We start from the raw sequence: 265 nt of genomic DNA, 5'->3' as shown, positions 1-265 counted from the left end.
TTAGGGTTAGGGTTAGGGTTAGGGTTAGGGTTAGGGTTAGGGTTAGGGTTAGGGTTAGGGTTAGGGTTAGGGTTAGGGTTAGGGTTAGGGTTAGGGTTAGGGTTAGGGTTAGGGTTAGGGTTAGGGTTAGGGTTAGGGTTAGGGTTAGGGTTAGGGTTAGGGTTAGGGTTAGGGTTAGGGTTAGGGTTAGGGTTAGGGTTAGGGTTAGGGTTAGGGTTAGGGTTAGGGTTAGGGTTAGGGTTAGGGTTAGGGTTAGGGTTAGGGT

This window comes from Zonotrichia albicollis, unplaced genomic scaffold (genome assembly GCF_047830755.1).
Source record: "Zonotrichia albicollis isolate bZonAlb1 unplaced genomic scaffold, bZonAlb1.hap1 Scaffold_257, whole genome shotgun sequence".
NCBI lineage: Eukaryota > Metazoa > Chordata > Aves > Passeriformes > Passerellidae > Zonotrichia > Zonotrichia albicollis.
Note: the sequence above shows the minus strand (reverse complement) of the source record.